Here is a 6232-nt window from a genome sequence, read left to right on the forward strand (position 1 = left end):
GTCATTGCATCTCGCGCACGACCGATTGTTTCCTGGGCGTTTGTGATTTTTGTGCAAATGAGGATCTTTTAACTACTACAACTTTGGGAATCCCTGAACAGACAGAGGTAAACAATGCGGTGTGGGAAAATGGCGACCTCGTCAAAAAGATAGCACAGGCTGTATCTACCTTTCTGTCTCTACCTGTCACTACCTTTCTCCAGGAGCTTGCTGTGTGGCTTGTCAAGTAGATCACCCATGATTTTGTAAGGGACATTCAAGCATCAGCAATACACGACGCCAAACGGAATCAGCAGCACGGATCCCGTGTCTTTGACTTTGCAGAGAACTGGACAGCTGTTGTACCGAACGACGTACAATCATACCATTGGCCCCCCCAAAAAACAGGTCTCGCTATTTACGTGTGTCTTCACGAGTAGATGATCCATTCAACGTTTTGCTGTCATCAGTGATGACGTATGTCATGATGCTGCACACGCTTGCTTTGCACTGGAAAAAATCTATGAGAGCATGAAGGAAGAACTTCACCTTGACAAACATGTTACATACGTGTCTGACGGCGCCAGTAGCCATTTCAAAAACAAGTATCAGCTTTACCAGCTGTTACAGAAGGAGCACGCGTCAACAAAGTGGCTTTTTTCGGCCAGAGGACATGGCAAAAGCGCTTGCGATTGTGTTAGTGGCTTAGTAAAGCACCAAGCCTCGCTGTACAATCTCAGAGCAGACAGCACTACAGTCATTAGGTCAGCCTCTGAAATGGTGCATGACGCAGATGACCGCAACGCTGAAAAACGTAAAACTGCTCTATGTAGATGTGGACGAAGCAGAGAACTTTCGCCGCCTCAAAAAAAAACTAGTGGAAATTTTTGCCACATGTTCCAGGCATACGGTCTTCGCACATTGGGTTAAGCGAGCGTGACGCCATCAATTTCTATCGCGTTGTATTAGTGTCTCGCACTGCTGCAGGTAATTGGAAAAGGATCAAGCTTTTCTGAGCGTATACACTAGCTATGCTCGAAGTTCCTTGTGCCCTCTCCCTGCCTCCATGCGCCATATGCGGATCATCAACAAGTGTACGCTGACGGGTCAGTAAGTCAACAGGCAAGCAACTGGCAAGCAACTGCGTATTAGATTTGCTCCATTAGAACTGCATGATCAGACCCTCTGAATCAGTTGGTCCTATACAAAAATGCGGAAAGAGCTGCCAATACTGCAGCACTTTGTTAACTCAGGACGTGTTCTCAGCACGCTATCATCGTTTAGCATGCGTCAGTGGTGCTTCAACAACTATCCCATACATTGTATACCAGCAAGTTTGGCCGAGAGTTCATCTGGTCCTGCGAATACTTCAATGAAGAAATAAATGCTCTACTTGAGGCTGTGCACAGAAGGCAATTTCCTCAAGAGTGCGCGGAACAGGTAATGTTTAGCAAAAGACCCAAGTATCTGAAAGAGGAAGTCTCGTGCTTCTTTCCACCTTTTCTGAGAAACTGTGAACTTACCGAGAAGTGGTGATCCTTAGTGACTGTGAAACTTTAATTATATAGTATTCTAACAGTTCCTTTTGTTCTTGCTCTTCAGAGGCGGTAAAATAAGCAATCGCTGGAACTATCTGCCAGCTAACCCTGCCTTAACCAACACTATTGCCACTCCCACCACCGCCTCTTAGGTTGTATAATGACGTTCATGTACTGACCAGTAGGGCATTTTTAGAGGCATTTACCTCCCGTACATTCTGTTACCTGTGTACATTCATAAATAGTTAACCGTTAATTCTGTATGACACAAAGATATACAAACCTACATTAACAGAAGGCACAAATTATCTACGCTGCAAGGCACACGCACTTGCTGTTAAATAAAATGAGCCACCTAATTGCTATGCTGACGCTCCTTTATTCCCAGTCAAGCGAATAAGTAGTGTGCTAAACGCACTTTTATGCAGAAGTATTAATTATACTGTCAACAATGGCTTCACGTCGCAATAACGGTCGAGTTTAGGCAAGTCAGAGCCTTACGCACGCTCTTTTTAGCCCGATGTCCCTTTTTCTTAGCACCTTGCTTCATTCTGGCAAAGCTCTCAATTCTACCACTTGTATTGTGATTACAAACAAAATAATGCAACATGTTTTCTAATATTCTTATTCACGTGCCTGTGAACAGTTGTTTAAGAGATTTTGAGAAAAATTTACGATGGGTTCTTTTTTATTTAGATTTTTTAATAGCGTTCATTTTTGTCAAAACTTCGAATTGGAGGCGAATTGTAGAAATGGTAATTTGTGATACAGCAAGAATATTCACCACAATTGTTGAATAGGTTAAGGTCTCGCAGTGCAGCGAATTGCAAAAGGCTACATGTATTGGTTTAGTTGATAAAAAATTGTAAATATGGCAACTTTTGAAGACTGTAGCAAATTAAGGAATTTTTCTAAAACACTTCCGTTTTGCACGGAAGCCTGAAACAGCGCTAGCTGAACCTTCTTTACGTCTAGGTTTTACACACAAGAATATGTTCTTTGTAGCTGGAGCATGTTGTATTTCACATCGTTTTGAATGTGTGAAAATGCCTTGGGCATAATAGGCACCTCCACACTGAAGAATCCGGTTATTTTTTCCTCCTAAGATATTCATTTGGAAAAGAAGCCATGTTCACTTTAGTGCTACCGAGTGATATGCGCATAAAATATAAAATATTCAATGAAATCTAAAATATGAAATTTTTGACCAGTGTTGATCTCTCGTGGAATCACCCAAGAGCGACTGCAGCTCTCATCCTTTGGGACTGTGCCAAGAATCCGCACGAAGCTGCAACGATGGCAACGATCCCTCCGCGGCTCGATGCCGCAACGAGGTGCTACGGTCAAGAGGTCAAAGCCCAGGCCGTCCAGCAGATCTTGGCGGCCCTCGAAAGGGAACGACCGAGCGAGACCGGAGGGAGGCCGCCACCCCAAAAGAGGGGCTGGTGCGGTTGACCAATAGGAGTAGTGCGGCCACGGCCGGAGTAGAGGCGCCACATGCCGGGAAGACGTCATGGCCGCGTCACGGTGACTCCTGCCTTACAGGGGAAGGCTAATCGTTCTGCAGGCGTTCATACTAAGGTTGCTTCATTCAGAAGGGTTTGGGTGCGAGCTAGGTGGTACGGATCATTCATATTTAAAACAGCGCCAAAAAACACGGACAAGGGAGGACACAGGACGAGCGCTGACTGCCAACAACAGCTTTATTGCTTCATTCGCTCGCTCGCAAAAACTATTGCTGGCGAGCATTGTATGCTCTGCGCTTGTAAGCTCAAAATGGCTAGACCTGTTGAGGGGCCCTTTAAGGCAAACCAGCAGGCCGAAGATGCTGCCAGGGCCCAAGAGCTCAAGGGCGTTGTCTAGGTAGAGATGCCTAGGTCTCATAAATCTGCTGTACTGAAATAAAGTTTATTCCTCCTCTTAATGATCTTGTCGAGCTTTTCATGACGTCTATTTCATAGCTTGTAGCGTAATGGAAAAGCGTTCTTTATTAACCCACGAGTGTTCATTCCGCGCATGCTCTTGGCGCTCGTAACCTACAGGTCTCGAACCTAGCAGCTACTGCTGCGCCTAACGTTTTGATAGAGCGACAAGAACAGAGAACACGTAAGATTGAACTAAGCGCTGAACTTTACAAAATGTATTTTCGCTTTGGGAACGATCGCTTTATATGCACGTCACGCAGAAGCACAACAACCTGCTAGGCATCGGTGCTGCAGTCCACAGCTACATTCCAGTGACTTTACCGCAGCTGGCTGCTTGACCACTCCAGACAATTATGATTCAGTGTGTGAGAAGGCAAGGGGAGCGTGAAAAACTATGCGTTGGAAAACAGCGCTGAGCTCTTCCCGCTTTCCCTTAAAAAAGCAGAAAAGATTGCACGAACTTTATACTTCTGCGTCTGATGTCATGACTAAGAGAAGGCAGACACATTTTTTACCTAGAGAAGATGCTCTTTTTCTACGATAGTATTGGGCCACCGCAAACCTCGCTTTATTAAGCAGGGAGTCGCCCAATTGTTTGACACTCTTTAGCGAGCACCGGAAATAGGGAAAAACGGGAAAATGCGTGATGGTAAGCGCAGGCTCAAGGCACTCGGGAAATTTGAAGATGGCGGAATTCTTAAAAAATTTAATTCTGGGGTTTTACGTGCGAAAACAACGATTTTATTCTGTAGCGCGCCTTAGTGGGGGACTCCGGGCTCTCCGGGTATCGTGCACTGATTGCATGATACACCGCGTTTTTTTTTCCATTTCGACCCTTTGGTAATGCTGCCGCCGCGGCCGAGATTTGATCTCGCGATCTCGTGTGTACTATTGCAACGACATTGGCGTTAAACGGCGGAATTGTTGTACCGGATATGCTACATGTAAAAGGACTTTCGCGCCAGGGACAAATACAAACTTGGTATTGTCAATTCTCTTTCACGCACTTGCTTGTAGCTGCATCAGTAATCCTGCATCTGGCTATTTATCCGCTTGAGCATGTTGCAGTGTCATCAGCAGTAGAACACATCGATGTCTCTTTTCAATGTAAGGCATGAAGCTTCTTTACGGGCTATAGGCGATGCAGTGCGGCGAACTGTTACATTCTCTAGCGTGAAATTGCCGTGTCGTTATTTTTGAGCGCCTCCAGAACAAACAATTCCACTGTCAAAAGAAGGTTCTAACTAATGCATTTTTGTGTCTTCTTTTTTTCAGTGGCAGAACCTGCATACAAGCAAAAGCGCATGGAAAAAAGTCCTGCACATTCTCTGCCCTTACCTGCACAGTTCTTTCTTCCACCTTGGTACTTCTGTGACAAATACTCGAGCCAGTGATTGCCGCTTTTTGCCACCATTCTTCATTGTTGGTAGTAAACATAGCACCATCGCGCCTGTAGAGATACCACTTCACTTTTCTTCGGGATCTACAAATGCACCTATCTTGCTTCAAAAGCATTCTGTAGGACTAAGTGGTGCTTTCCGTAGATTTTTGCTATACTTTCATTTACTTTTTTCATCATGTAGATGACTGTGATTATGAAAAAAGGTCTCACGTCACCTCTTATTACGACATCAGTGATAGGCATGACCAACTGCATTAAGATACCCACACACAAGATGCGAGTTACACATTAAGGAACTCATATACTTCGCTCACAATCTTTCTTGCCGCATTCAATGTTTCCAGTATTTCACACAACAGGAATAGTTTTCTTTATTTAGGCCAACTCCAGGCATTGTGCGTTAGAACTAATTTTTTTAACTGTTGATCATGGCGTAACCTACACGTTGTGGGTCATCGCTGACTGCTCCTACAGAGATAAGAAATATTTCAATCTGCAAAAGCACTATGCCACTTACTGTAAATAATAACTTCAACCCACTCAGTTGGCGTGCATTGCTTGTTCCCGCGTTATACCTTGCGGTCTTCACTTCAGTGCCAGAGCCTTTAAGAAGCTGCATCTCAAGTGCGTGAAACATACCATATATACTCAGAGGCGTGGGAAGCTAGGAAAAAAGGCGACTGTTGTTGCTGCCAAAAATCTAAGCTGTTCGACTGCGAGATCTTCACATTGTTCACGTTGACCGAAGACCCTGAGGCGGTGTTTTGTTGATAGCAGGAAATAATGAAGTTTTTTTTTTTTTACCACAAGGCAAGCATAACAATCTGTACGTGCACGGTTACGGCCATACCTGACCTGGATCTTAATCTTGGAGAGCCCAGTCTTGTGGGTGTTCGAACATCTGTTGTGTTGCATCTTATCACGTTACAAATAAACTGTTAATCAAGTTTAAATAAAATCTTCACCAAAACAGAGAAGAGTACCCGTCTTTTTTGTTGATACGGTTGTTGGTACCCAAATGACTCATTTGATTTTTCTTTGGTGAGTGTGCGAGTGGATTTGGATATGAGTAACATAAAAATAAGTGAGGTGGGTGTTTTTCACAACTACAACTTCACAACTACAACAGTATTTTCTCACAACTAAGCTGAAGAGAATACGCAACGCACTATTTGAGCCTGCTGGCAATAGCATGGACCACTACGGTGCCGTAAAACTTCAATACGTTTCCGAAAAAGTGAAGGCGGTTTTTTCGAGAGCTTTTAACATTTCACCTTCGTTCCACCACAGCGAATTTACAAGGAAAGCTGAACCGTCCTTGATGCAACCGACCATCGCTAATTCTTGCTGAACAGTTATTATCTTAGCGCAGCCCATGGTCCAAATCT

The 6232-nt window shown here is 44.3% G+C and overlaps 1 protein-coding gene across 4 annotated transcripts in view; it reads left to right on the forward strand.

Moving 5' to 3' along the window:
• LOC126535535 (Kv channel-interacting protein 4-like) overlaps window positions 1-5821 on the forward strand; it is a 298260-nt gene extending 292439 nt beyond the window's left edge. For all 4 annotated transcript variants that reach the window (XM_050182354.2, XM_055073188.1, XM_050182349.3 and 1 more), the window contains one exon: window positions 4718-5821. The gene's annotated coding sequence lies outside the window, so the exon portion shown is untranslated. The remainder of the gene's footprint in view (window positions 1-4717) is intronic.
• Window positions 5822-6232: the final 411 nt, after the last annotated feature.

The sequence above is a fragment of the Dermacentor andersoni genome, chromosome 7, assembly GCF_023375885.2.
Source record: "Dermacentor andersoni chromosome 7, qqDerAnde1_hic_scaffold, whole genome shotgun sequence".
Classification (NCBI taxonomy): domain Eukaryota; kingdom Metazoa; phylum Arthropoda; class Arachnida; order Ixodida; family Ixodidae; genus Dermacentor; species Dermacentor andersoni.